The sequence below is a fragment of the Podarcis pityusensis genome (genome assembly GCF_964106645.2).
Source record: "Podarcis pityusensis genome assembly, chromosome: 16".
Classification (NCBI taxonomy): domain Eukaryota; kingdom Metazoa; phylum Chordata; class Lepidosauria; order Squamata; family Lacertidae; genus Podarcis; species Podarcis pityusensis.
In genome coordinates, this window is record NC_138041.1 from 7,002,684 (window position 1) to 7,016,019 (window position 13,336).

At 42.7% G+C, this 13,336-nt stretch overlaps 1 long non-coding RNA gene across 1 annotated transcript; it reads right to left on the bottom strand.

Annotated features, from left to right (window-relative positions):
• Positions 1 to 8,207: 8,207 nt before the first annotated feature.
• On the bottom strand, positions 8,208 to 9,812 carry LOC308465225. Its single transcript, XR_013980370.1, has 2 exons — positions 9,772 to 9,812; positions 8,208 to 9,218 (listed from the first exon to the last, which is right to left on the bottom strand). It is a non-coding gene; the product is annotated as an uncharacterized lncRNA (long non-coding RNA).
• Between the last annotated feature and the right edge of the window lie 3,524 nt (positions 9,813 to 13,336).

The following is a 13,336-nucleotide window of genomic DNA, read 5'->3' on the forward strand; positions in this document are numbered from 1 at the left end:
GTTTATTAAAGTTTATAGTTATTAGCTGATAAAGTTTTTCTAATACCGCCAGTTCCTCCTATATATCCGTTCCAATATAATTCCAAAATTTACTCCAATTTTTTTGAAATTTCTGGTCGTCTTGGTCTCGTATTCTGCCTGTTAATCTATCTAGCTCGGCATAGTTGATCATTTTGACCTGCCAGTCACTTATGTTAGGAATAGTTTCTATTTTCCAGTTTTGTGCCAGCATAATTCTTGCGGCTGTGGTGGCATAGAGAAATATTTTTTTATCTTCATTTTTTATTTCCTTACCCATTATTCCCAGCAAAAAGGCCTCAGGTCTCTTGGGAAAAGTATATTTAAAAACTTTTTTAAGTTCATTATAAATTGCTTCCCAAAAAACCTTCACCTTGTTGCATTGCCACCACATATGGTAGAGGTCTCCCTCCACTTCACCACATTTCCAGCATGTCTTATTTTCTGATCTATAGATTTTAGCCAATTTTGCCGGCGTAAGATACCATCTATAGAGCATTTTCCAAACATTTTCTCTCAAACTCGTACAGGCCGTAAATTTAATATCTCTATTCCACAATTTCAACCACTTTTCAAACTCGATGTTATAACCGAAGTCAATTGCCCATTTAATCATTGCCTCTTTGACTTCCTCGTCTTTTGTATGCCATTCCAGTAATATGTCGTATAATTTAGACAATGTTTTGTTTTTGCCTTCTATTATTTCTATATTGAATTTTGATTTCTTGTCCTCAAAGCCCATTTTTCTTTTATCTTGTTTTAACATATCATTCACCTGATGATATTGTAGCCAACCGGTGAATTGATCCTTTATTTCCTCATACGGTTTAAGTTTAAGCCCTTGTTCTGATTTTCTTACCAAATCTTCGTAGGTGGCTGTCTTCCCTTCCATGTTGTTTTTTTTTATTGTTAAGACCTCTACTGGTGAAATCCACCATGGTGTTTTTCTTTCGAGAAGGTTCTTATTTCTTTCCCAGACCTGATATATTGGTCCCCTGAAAATATGGTTTAAGAAAGCCCTATGGACTTTCACCTTCTCGTACCAGAGATATGCGTGCCACCCATACCGATTATTGAAACCTTCTAAATCTAGTAGGTCTCTGTTCTCCAATTTTATCCAATCTTTTAGCCAAAGTAGGCACGCTGCTTCATAATATAGGCTCAGATCTGGGAGAGCAAAACCTCCTCTTTCCTTTTTATCAGTTAGTATTTTCAGTTTAATCCTTGGTCTTTTCCCCTGCCAGATGAATTTCATCAGGGTTCTCTGCCATTCTTTACATTGTTTTAAACCTTTAATAACTGGAAGAGTTTGAAATAAAAACAACATCCTCGGCAAAACGTTCATTTTAACCACTGCTATCTTCCCTAAAAAGGAAAATTTCATCCTCCCCCATATTTCCAGATCTTTCTTTATTTTTTTCCATGTAACTTCGTAATTATCTTTATATAGGTTTATGTTTTTTGCCGTGATCCACACTCCCAAATATTTCACTTTTTTCACCACCATGATTTCCACTTTTTGTTCTAGATCTTTCGTTTCTTCCTTAGTTAGATTTTTAACCAGCATTTTAGTTTTATTCTTGTTTACCTTAAAACCTGCCACCTCTCCAAATTCCTCAATTTTTTGTAATGCTTCTTTTACACTATCTTGTGGATCTTCCAAAGTCAGAACAATATCGTCGGCAAAGGCTTTAATTTTGAATTCCTTCTTTCCTACTCTAATTCCTTTCACTTCTGTTGCTTCCCTCAGTCTCTTATTAAGTACTTCCAAAATTACAATAAATAATAAGGGGGACAGGGGGCAACCTTGTCTGGTCCCTTTATAAATGTTAAAATATTCTGTTGTATTATTATTTATCACCAGCTTTGCTTTCTGTTCTTTGTATATTGCTTCTATGCCTCTTCTAAATTTTTCGCCAATTCCCATCCTTTCCAAAACCTTCTTTAGGAAGTTCCAGGAAACATTGTCAAATGCCTTTTCGGCGTCTATGAAAACCAGTGCGGCTTTTCTGTCTATTTTCATGTCCAGGTATTCAATAATGTCAATCAAATTCCTTACATTATCCCGTAATTGTCTCCCTGGGAGAAATCCTGTTTGATCACCATGAATTTTATTAATCAAGACCTTCTTTAATCTTTCCGCCATTATGTCTGCAAATAGCTTATAATCATTATTTAATAATGAGATTGGCCTATAGTTCTTTACTTCCATAGTGTCCACCTCTTTTTTAGGAATCAATGTAACATAGGCTTCCTTCCAGGTATTAGGTATCTTTCCTTCTCTCAATATATTGTTCATAACCTCTCCCAGCACTGGTGATATTTGGTTAATTAATATTTTATAATATTTGGCCGGAAGGCCGTCCGGTCCCGGCGCCTTCTCAGCTTTCATCTTTTTAATAGCCTTTTTTATCTCTTCCTGTGTTATTTTCTCCTCTAGTGCTGCTCTTTCATCTTCTACAATTTGTTCCAGATGGTGTTTTTGCAGAAATTGATCTATTTCTTGTTCTGTTTCCTCTCCTCTTTTGTACAAATCCTTATAATATCTTTGGAATATTCTTTTTATTTCTTTTGGTTCTTCCATAATCATATCTCCTTCTTTTATTTTACTGATCGTACTCAACTTCTTCCTTTCTCTCAACTGCCACGCTAGATATTTCCCTATCTTATTTGCGGACTCAAAGTTCTTTTGATTCATCCTCTTAATTTTCCACTCTATCTCTTGGTTAATTATTGTAGCAAATTTAGCTTGTAGTATTTTTAAGTTCTGTTTTAAACTTTCTTCACTAGGGTTAACAGTTAATTTTCTTTCATTTTCCATAATCTGTGTTAAAATCTGCTCTTTCTTTTTTTCTTTTTCTTTTCTTAATTGGGTATTTTTCTGAATCAAAAAACCCCTCATGACCGCTTTTCCTGCGTCCCACACCGTCTCTATGGAAGTTTCTCCATTTAAATTCCACCTAAAGTATTCTTCAATTGTTTCTATAGCCTTATTTACTATCCTTTGATCATTAAATAAATATTCATTCATTCTCCATCTGGCTGTTTTAACCTCTCTACCTTTTAACTCCATGGAAACCGCACTATGATCAGATAAAGTTCGGGGCCAAATTTCAGACTTAATTAAGTTCTGTACCAATTCCCTCGAGACCCAAATACTGTCTATCCTCCCCCAGCTCTGATTCGGATTTGAAAAAAAAGTGAATTGTTTTGCAGTAGGGTTTTTAAACCTCCAGACATCCGTCAATCCCAAATTATTTACCATGTCGAAGAAAGATCGTGGTAGTTTACCTTCTTTCCCATCTTGTCTTTTTGTTAATCTATCCATATTCGGAAGGAAGGTGTGAGGAGGTCCTGGAAATAAGCAAATGAAGGTCAAGTAATGGAAGGAAAGAACTGTTTTTAAATATTTTTACTTTGTATTTTTTCTTGGTTTTTTTTCTTCTCTTTTGTATGTTTTGTAAAACATTGAAAATCTTAATAAATATCTTATAAAAAAATTAAATAAAAAGAATATAAAAACACACACATAGAGATTCCATTGATAAAGAAAGCAAAAGTGATTTACAGTGGCTCAGTGTAGGGGGAAGTATGGTGTGGGAGAAGCCACAGGCTGTGTAAGTTACTGCCTGTGCCATGTGCCAGCCCTTCCTCCAACCTGGGGAACTGTGGTGGTCCTATCAGCCAGTCCTCGGGTCTGCAACTGCTGCTGCTATGTACTAGGTCAGCTCACGGTAAGACCACCCTTATCTATGGCTGGATTGCGGATGAGAAAGCCAATCTGGGGTGTTTCACTAAGACCTGGGTGAACTGGGTGCATCTGGTCTCACCCTGTTGTGCCCACGTGGGTATTTGGCATAGCATCATGGGAGACTTGGCACTCAAGGAGGGGGAGTTGCTGCTGTGGTCTATAGAGATTCTCTTCTTCCCTTCCTCTCTCGCTCCCAGCTCTCTGTTCAATTTGGGTAAGATCCAGAGCATGTGTCCTTAGCATTGGGCAATCAAGACAGATTATGGATTCTGCTGATTTACTGCCCACCTCACCGACTAGCAGTCTCCCTGCCTGAGCTGATGGAGCTGGTTTTGGAGGCAGTGTTGAGGAGGCCTAGACTGCTGGTTCTGGGGCACTTCAACAACCATGCCCAGGTTGGCATGGCTCAGGACTTCATGGCTGCCATGACAACCATGGTTTTGCCCCAACATGTCACTGGCCAATGCATCTGGACCCTGTTTTCTCAACTGGGCAGGAAGATAAAAGAGAGCGAGAGAAAGGAAACATGTCCCTGTTAGTACTTCTCGACCTCTCAGCAGCTTTCGATACCATTGACCATGGTAATCTTCTGGAGCAACTCTCTGAACTAGGGGTTGGTGACACCGCTTTGTGCTGGTTCCAGGCCTACTTGGATGGTCATTCCCAGAGGGTGTTACTTGGGGAATGTTTTTCAGCCTCATGGAACCTTCAATGTGGGGTTCCACAGGGCTCAATCCTTTCCCCCACGTTGTTTAGCATCTACATGAAACTGCTGGGTGGGGATATCCGGAGGTTTGGAGTACGTTGTCAGCAGTTTGCTGATGACACTCAGCTCTACTTCTCCTTTACATCTGCAGGGGAGGCAGTGGAAGTGCTGGAGCAGTGTCTTCCTTCAGTAATAGACTGAATGAGACCCAGCAAACTGAAGCTCAATCCAGATAAGACTGAGCCACTGTTGGTGGGTGGTTCCCTAGAATAGATGGGTGGGAGATCGCCTGCTCTTGATGGAGTTCTAGTTCCTCTGAAGGAGCAGGTTCATTGCTTGGGGGGTACACCTAGATCCTTTGCTGTCGCTCAAGGCTCAGGTGGCCTCAGTGGCCCAGAGTGCCTTCCATCAGCTTTGGTTGGTGGTCCAGCTACACCACTAACAGTAGCCTAACTACTGTTGTCTATGCTCTAGTAACCTCAAGGTTAGATTACTGCAATGCGTTATACGTAGGGCTGCCTCTGAAGATGGTTTGGAAACTTCAGCTGGTGCAGAATTCAGTGGCCAGGTTGCTCACCGGAGCAAGATGGTTTGAGCATATTGCACTGATCCTGCACTGGCTACCAGTTAATTTCCGGGTCCAATTCAAAATGCTGGTTTTGACCTATAAAGCCTTAAATGGCTCAGGATCACAATATCCCAAGGACCACCTCTTTCTATATGAACCTACGTGGACCCTGAGATCATCTTCTGAGACCCTCCTTTGTGTGCCTCCTCCTTGAGAGGTCCGGAGTGTGGCAACATGAGAACGGGGCCTTCTCTGCATGTCCTTTCGTCCCAGCTGTCTTCTCAGCATATGTTCCCAAATGGATTCAAACCATGAAACCTCCTGAAAATAAAAGGTATTCATATGAAGCTGATGGATTACAGGCCATCTACACTAGCAAAGTTTTTCTCCAGTGGTTCTGGTCAGAAGATGTGCAATACCAGCAGCTCAGAAGGAGAGAATCTTGCGAAAAACTGCCGTCCAGCACGTTTCCCCTGAGCCAAACTCTGTGGAAAACGACCTAGGCAGATGCAGAGTTGCAGCGGTTGCCTTCCATGTGAGAAGGAGGAGTAAAAAAGTCCAGAGACTGTTTCTTCTATCTCCTGAAGCGTTTATTTACAACCATAAATCAGTTCACAAAAACCGTCAGAGCTTGGAGACATTCTCTCAGTGCCAGAGCACAAAAGCAAGCTCTGTGTCTCTCAGCATTTCAGCCTAAACTGAAAGTAACACACAGACAAAGACCTGTGACTGCACAGCTTCATGTAAAAGCTCCTCCCCCCAGATCTAGGACATCACTGGAGGTTAACCCTATAACCACCATACTCCACAGAGAACGATTCACCAGCAACACTATGGGGGACTTGGTGTCAATTCACAAAGCAGTCGGCTCTACTGACAACCTTTATAAACTGTCCCTGCAACCCCTCAGTGCAGATGTTTTCCTGAGACAACAACAGACACCACCAACTTCTGCTGTCTCTCCATCTCTCCTCCCTGCATCATTGGCCTTTGTGACCCAAAGCACTTACAGCAGTATTGTGAACAATTTCAATGAAGCGAAACACGAGAGCCAAACATAAGGTGGCAAAGACAGCCTCTCTCCCATGCAGAAATGGAAACTCTATATTTGCTGTTGCAGCTGCTGGCTATGACAAGTGCCCAGGTGGCAGAGCCCTAGCAAAGCTGTCACCAATTAAAACCAAGTCTTCTGGCTGTATGAATGTTTCACACACAACAGTTGACAGTGATGGTTCTAAGAGCTCTGGTTTGTGGAGTCATATAAGTAGAGCTCTTTTCCTAGGGAAAATGATGGCGGGCAGGTGCACTGCCTTGCCCCCGCAACATTGGGTGGCCGGGCATGCCAACATCACCCTGGCATGCATACATGACGTTGGTATGCCCTGTGGCATGCTGACGTCACTTGGAAGAAGATGCTCAGATCCTTCGCCTAATGTGCATTGCCTATCTGAACACTGAAATTAAGAAGAAAAGGACTATTGTCCAGGTCAAAATCACGGTAAATTCTGCAATATGTCTGAAACAAACTTGCATGCTGTTTTCTGCCATTCCTACCCAGTCCCCTTCATTGTTACCCTGTAGTCATACATGAATTACTTTAAAGACTGACTTGAGATTATCACAGTTTGAAATTGCTTACGAGCATGGAAACGTTTGGAAGCAGTTAAATGAAAATCATATAAGACCACAGTCTTGTGTACTTTTTACCATCTGCTGTTTATGTTTTTTAAACACTTGGCAAGATTCAAAACACAGTAATTTTTAACTAACGTGATTGGTTTTACAATTTCACGCCAGTATTATGTTCTCAAACATAATTTTTAAGAGAAGGTGCTAAAAATGCAGAGTATTCCACCCACCATCATAAGGCTCTTTGTTAAAGTCTCTACAAATGTAAAGACCTTAGGAGCAAAAGCAACCATTGAACTGAGTTCATTCCTCAACAGTGGACCTCTGGGGCAATATCTAATAGGACACTGTTATATCTGTAAGCCTTTGCCCTGCCTCGTTTTGAACTCCAAGGCCAAACTTGCCAGTTGTTCCATTTATCTCTTGACTCCCTACTTTAGCATTCCAATCCCCTATAATGAGAAGAACATCCTTATTTGGTGTCATTTCTAGAAGGTGTTGCAAGTCTTCATAGAATGTTGGGAAAGATGGAGGGCACAAGGAGAAGGGGACGACAGAGGACGAGATGGTTGGACAGTGTTCTGGAAGCTACCAGCATGAGTTTGACCAAATTGCAGGAGGCAGTGGAAGACAGGAGTGCTTGGAGTGCTCTGGTCCATGGGGTCACTAAGAGTCGGACGCGACTAAATGACTAAATAAGAACAAATATCTGTAAGACAGCCTAGATGAGCCATTAGCCAGAATGGGGTTCTTCTCACATTAAGCAATAATTTAATATATTAGATAGGTTTACAGGTGTGCATAGCTCTAGCAAAATATGTCCAAAGTAGTGAAATGCTACAGACTCACACTGAGGTTCTATACGACTAAATAACATATGTTTTCTGGAAAGGTATAATAGGAGTTTAGGTGAGTGATGCTGTGGAAAAGAGCGCTGGGGAGGGGGGACTAGTACAATGTTATGCTAATCTAGAAAGACAATACCTAGGCTCCAAAAAGACTCATGGGACCATATATTGTTGTGTATATATTTACCATTGACTCTATTTGATTTCTTATACCTAATGTTGCTTTTTATGCTCCCAAGCTACTCCAGGCAGCAGCTGGTGGTTCTACAGCAGCAGTCCAGCTGACCATTCGTGGGTCATACACAACTAATTTAAACTCAGAGTATACCCATTTAAAGTTCTGACCATAAAACTGCCATACGCCATCATTCTCATGGGCTTGAATAATATTGGAGTCTACTCTAGCGGAGGTGTTCATGTATCATGTGCTTCTGACCATTCTATCAGCAAAAACACTTCTACTTGCTACCTGGAATGATTCCACACTCTCCACCAACCTCCACATGGTACTATGGGGGTTCTCCTGACCCTCCAGAGAAGATATGAAGGATGTGCAGTTATGAGTGGGCACAGGAGAGGGAGAAAGGCCTGTTGCACTAGTGGGAGTCCCAGTGCTGATTTCTGCTGGAATGCTGGGTTGTTTGAATCCAGTCCTATGATCTTAGAAGAAAACCCAAAAACCAGTGCTATGATGCAGTGTAAATTTTATTAGGAATGTAGAAGACAGCATTTCAGTGAACAACAAGCAGGTTTGAACAGGGCAAAATGCAAAAAGCTCATGTGATTGAACAACGTATTTGTTTCTGAGAGAGGCGATGTATTTAAAGAACATAATTGCTCCGCTCCTTTACAGGAGGTCCCCAGTTACCCAGAAGATCCGGTGCAAATGAGTGTGTTAATTTCATCAACAGAGAGAATAATTCCTGTGCTCTTTACTCTGCTATAGGAACATATGCCTTGAAGAGCCATAGGCAAATAAATAAATAAACATCAGAGAGGAGCATAAATAGTGGGACACAGTGGAGCAAGTTTAGAAAGAGATGCATGAAAGATTTAGCTGGGCCTGATTCCCAGGGATGCTGAACATTCCCACAGCTCCTATTGGGACTGACTAGGATTAGGGTGCTCATCATAGCTAAACTCAGGTGTAGCTATTCTGCTGTTTATCTGGGTCTGTCTTCTTCTCGCTAGTTGATAGTCCATGTGAACTTAGCAGGGGGTGTAACAGATGCTTCCTCTGTCTCCAACGAATCCATAGCGACTCCCAAGTCCAAAACGAGATCCTCTAAGACCACCAGCTCCAAGAGCACCGGCTCCAAGAGAACCAGCTCCGAGGAACCCACTGCCCAAACCACCAGGGGAGCATGGAGCGTATCCTCCCACGGCCACGGGCTCACAGCTAGCAGAGAGGATGGGTCCTGGGATGGTCACGACAGAGGCGGGTGGCTGGATCACGACCTCTGCTGGTGGGATCTGGTTGATGCATGAAGGGGCGACACCAGAAAGAATACCAAGACTAGCAGAAGGGATGCCAGATCCAACCAGGGCACCAGAGCCATAGCCGTAGGTGTTGCCAAGGCCAAGGCCACCAAGGCCACCAAGACCTGCTGATCCAAAACCGACGACTGGGGTGGAAGCGCAGGATGGGACAGCACAGGATGGTCCACAGTTTGCCATGGCTGAGTGATGGGGATGAGTCTGCAAGGGCATAAGAGGAAGCAGAAGCAAAATTGTAGACAAGAAGTGCTGCAATGTTCAGGAGTTTGGGGAGATATGTAGCCCCACCACCATCACAATACAGAAAATATGTTTAAATGTCATCAAAATGTGCATTTATAATCCTAAAAGAAGAAACACATCAGTACTTTATTAAAAGCAGAGATGACAACCCTTCGATGTAGAGAGGTGAGAGTTCCTATAAGTAATGTATGGAGAAGATGTGGTCCTTCAGATATTGCTGGCCCATCTAGTCCTTCATCCTGTCATCACGGTGGCCAGCCAGATGACTTTGAGAAACTCTCAAGCAGGACCTGAATGCAACAGCAAACTCTCTTCCTGAAGTTTCTTGCCACTCCAGTGTTATTCAGAAGCACCACTGCCTTTGGCACATGGAACATAACCAAAGAACATAGCCAACATGAGCTGGCTCATTGGTTGCATTGCTGAGCTGCTTTACATTCTACCCAAATCTTAGCTCCTGTAATTCGAAGTGGTCAAAGCTACCAAGATGACCTGGACAAGTGAAGCTTACCTGTTCCTTTGAGAAATGAAAAGGCAAGAGAAGCTGATCAGTGAAGCTGTTGGAGGACTCTGGGCAGGTGAGGGCCTTTTATACTGTGTCTGTGGCATCCCTGCTCAATGACATCTCTTTGCTCTCAAGATCCGCCCTCAAAATCTGCTGGTTTCATCATGTGCATAATTACTTTAATAATCCCAGTGGTGTCAGGGCCAAGGACTCTGCTGTCCTCAGCTTATTACAATAAATTACTCAGATCGTCTTTTCAAGTTCTCTCTGTCTTCTCTCTGGGAATTTTCATTAATATTTTAGTATCATGCCTAGTGACTTGATGCCCCACACTGACGACTGTTGGTCTTAGTGGGACTTATTTGTGAGAAAACATGCATAGGATTTTGAGCTGTTGATTTTGTGTTGTTTTTTAAAGAATTTTTATTGAAACTTTTCAACATAATACAACAAAAACCAAGCTAATCTGAATAAAATGAAAGAAAAAAAGGATCTGAAACTAAAACTCCCATCATTCCCAATAATTGGTAGTGCCGGCTAGGGCTGATAGGAGTTAGAGTGCAACAACATCAGGTGAGTCCCATAGATTCCTTGCCCCTGTTTTAACTTTGTGGCTTAGGGCCCTCGTATTTATGGGACCGCCTCTCCTGGTATACCCTGCAGAGGACCTTAAGGTCCATGAATAATCATAGTTTAGAGGTCCTCCACCAGGGCCAGGGCCTTTTCAGTGATGGCTCCGACCTGGTGGAATGCTCTGTCCCATGAGACTAGGGCCCTGCAGGATTTAACCTCCTTCCGCAGGGCCTGTAAGACAGAGCTATTTCGCCTGGCCTTTAATTTGAATTCAGTCTGATCTTTTATTTCCCTTCTCTTCCCTCCCCCTCCCCTTTTATGAAGATCACCCGCTCTGAGACCCCACAGCTAATTCTCCCCTGGCCTCCTCGCTGGCCCAAGTAGGACCAATTCAGCCAGCTAGCCCTGGTGACTATCTAATGCTTATTAGATGGATTTCCCCCAAATTGATTTCTGAACTTTGAATTTTATTGTTATTCGTGTTTTTATACTGTATTTTATGCTGCTTTTACAATTAAGTGTTTTAAATTTGTTGTTAGCCGCCCTGAGCCCAGTTTTCTGAACCGGGAAGGGCGGGGTGTAAATAAAAAAATATTCTTATTATTTTATTATTAACTGAAACAGTTCCTATGTGTTCTTATTTCTCACCTTGGGCTTCATCCCTCCGAAAGATTCAGTGTCCACCTACAGTCTACTTCCACAGTCAACTCACAGTCAACCTTCACTCAAGCACCCACAGTCATCAACAGTCGACCATCCACAGACATCTACAGTTAACCCACCCACACTCTGCATCCAGTGACATTTGCGGGGCCACTGGTCACACTCTCACACACATTTGGGCCTCATTTTGTATAGATCAGGTCTAATATAAACCTACTGGCTGCTGTTTCTGTAGCACCACATATAAGAATACAGTAAGATCCCTATTGATCAAACACAAAGTCTGACTAGTTTTGGACAACAAGATCCTTCTGTGAATCTTCTGAGTAGGGCACAGAAGCAATAATCTATATAGCTCCTCCATTTTCAAGAGCAGTGTACTAGCTATTCCCAGTAAAAAAACCCAATGAAGTCTTTTCCAGGAATAGCTCATACACTGTTCTTGAAAATGGAGGAGCTATATCAATTCTTCAGGAGAATTGTAATGTACTAGTGTGTGAGACCTCAAGCTAGCACTGTAATTTGAGATTAAGGGCATTTTTAGACTAGACAGATCAGACCCAAGTTTGTTGAATGTCATGCAACTCTGTCCATCAACCAATATCCATCTGTTTGGTAATCTGGGACTGGAGCCCTGTAGGTCCCTTAAGGCACATTGTCTCAGTCTCACCCTCTCAACCACCCTCTGTCTCAAGGGTGGTTGAGTATCTGCCTTGCATTCAAGAGTTCCCAATTCCTGGCACCTCCAAGTAGGGCTGGGAAAGGTTTCCTGTCTGAAGACTTGGAGAGACACTGCCAGTCAGTGTAAACAACACTGAACTGGATGGACCAACGGTCTGACTCAGCACAATGCAGCTTCCTATATTCCTATTTCAATCATCCTTTACTTAATTCAAAGCTACACCTTTCAGGGTGGTTTCACAATCAATCCCTCTTCAGATCTGTAGGAGAGACAGAATGGGGTGGTTTTTCTCAGGGTGTGAGGCTGAGAAAGATGGGAGCTGTCCCAAGTGGGAAGACATGGATCTCTGTGAATTGAAGATTAAGACAGAAGGTTGATAAAATATAAAATTTTGTGTTTGTGTAGGTGCGTTTCTTTTTTTCCTCCTCCTCCCTCTTTTTCTTTTTCTTATTTTGCTCTCTTTAGAAATTACCTTTGTTTGGTTTTTATTGTATTATAAGCTGAAAACGTTTAACAAAATTGATTTTTCTTTAAAAATTCCTCTCCTCATGGAACATAGGTCATTTGAGCTCTGGAAGTGGAATAGGGGATCTCCTAGCAACTCTCAGCACCCCTGGGAAACTACAGCTCCCAGAATTCTTTGGGGGGAGCAATGACTATGTGGTATCATAGTGCTGTGAGTGTGGTTGCGAAGAAAAGCTCCTCTCTATCCACTCTGTCATCACTCCACAAAATTATTTCATTCAGTTACTTGTTGTAAACCAGGCTTAGGCAGACTCGGCCCTCCAGATGTTTTGGGACTACAACTCCCATCATCCCTGACCACTGGTCCTGTTAGCTAGGGATGGTGGGAGTTGTAGTCCCAAAACATCTGGAGGGCGCCGAGTTTGCCTATGCCTGTTCTAAACTAAAGAGTGGCAAGCAATGTAACTATGGAAAATTGTTCCAGTCCCCTGATCATTTTGCTTGCCCCCTTTTCCACAGCTCAACAATATACTTTTTGAGATATTCAAATACAATTGTGAATATATCTCTTCCTTTACGAGAGAGCGGGTGGCGCTGTGGGTTAAACCACAGAGCCTAGGACTTGCCGATCAGAAGGTCGGTGGTTCGAATCCCTGTGATGGGGTGAGCTCCCGTTGCTCGGTCCCTGCTCCTGCCAACCTAGCGGTTTGAAAGCACGTCAAAGTGCAAGTAGATAAATACGTACCGCTCTGGCGGGAAGGTAAACGGCGTTTCCATGTGCTGCTCTGGTTCGCCAGAAGGGGCTTAGTCATGCTGGCCACATGACCTGGAAGCTGTACACCGGCTCCCTCGGCCAATAAAGTGAGATGAGCACCGCAACCCCAGAGCCGGTCACGACTGGACCTAATGGTCAGGGGGTCCCTTTACCTTTACTTTTATCTCAAAGGGGACATCTGTGAGAACAGGCCGCTGGACTAGATGGGCCATGTTGTTATGAGAAGCTGGGCTGAAGTGTTCATTAAACTCCACAAATTTGCTACGTGGACACTTCTGAGAGATTAGGTCTTTATTGTGTAATATGTAATATCCGACCTGTCACTAGAAAAGATGGTGGAGTGTCGGGACTCCATAACAGGAGCTTCGGCTTGCAGCCATGTTCTTATTAAATCTCAGCCTGGCATTTAGTTC